Genomic DNA, 393 nt, shown 5'->3' on the forward strand with positions numbered 1-393 from the left:
TATTTAGATATATATATTATATATCATATTATTATAAAACTTCATTAAGTTTTTGAGGAATCACACTGGTACCTGCTGAAGTGCCCACTGAGTGTGTGTGTGTGTACATTTTATATCTCTATATATAATATATTATATATATCTATCTATATCATCTTATTTAATTTTATATATATATCAAGGAAGACTTCTTTGTTCCTGGGTGGGGAAAAAAAAAAAAACAGCTGGACACCCCCATATTGACGGGCTGTCATTGACCTCTACCTAAGTCAGGAGGTCATGGGGAGGGGAAACCTGAGGCGTCCGGTCTGCAGGGAGTCACGGAGGACTACATCCAGGTTTTAGACAGTTGCGGGGACGCACGGAGACACGTCAGGTTTTAGACAGTCTGGT

Source organism: Larimichthys crocea, chromosome XIV (genome assembly GCF_000972845.2).
Source record: "Larimichthys crocea isolate SSNF chromosome XIV, L_crocea_2.0, whole genome shotgun sequence".
NCBI classification, from domain to species: Eukaryota; Metazoa; Chordata; class Actinopteri; family Sciaenidae; genus Larimichthys; species Larimichthys crocea.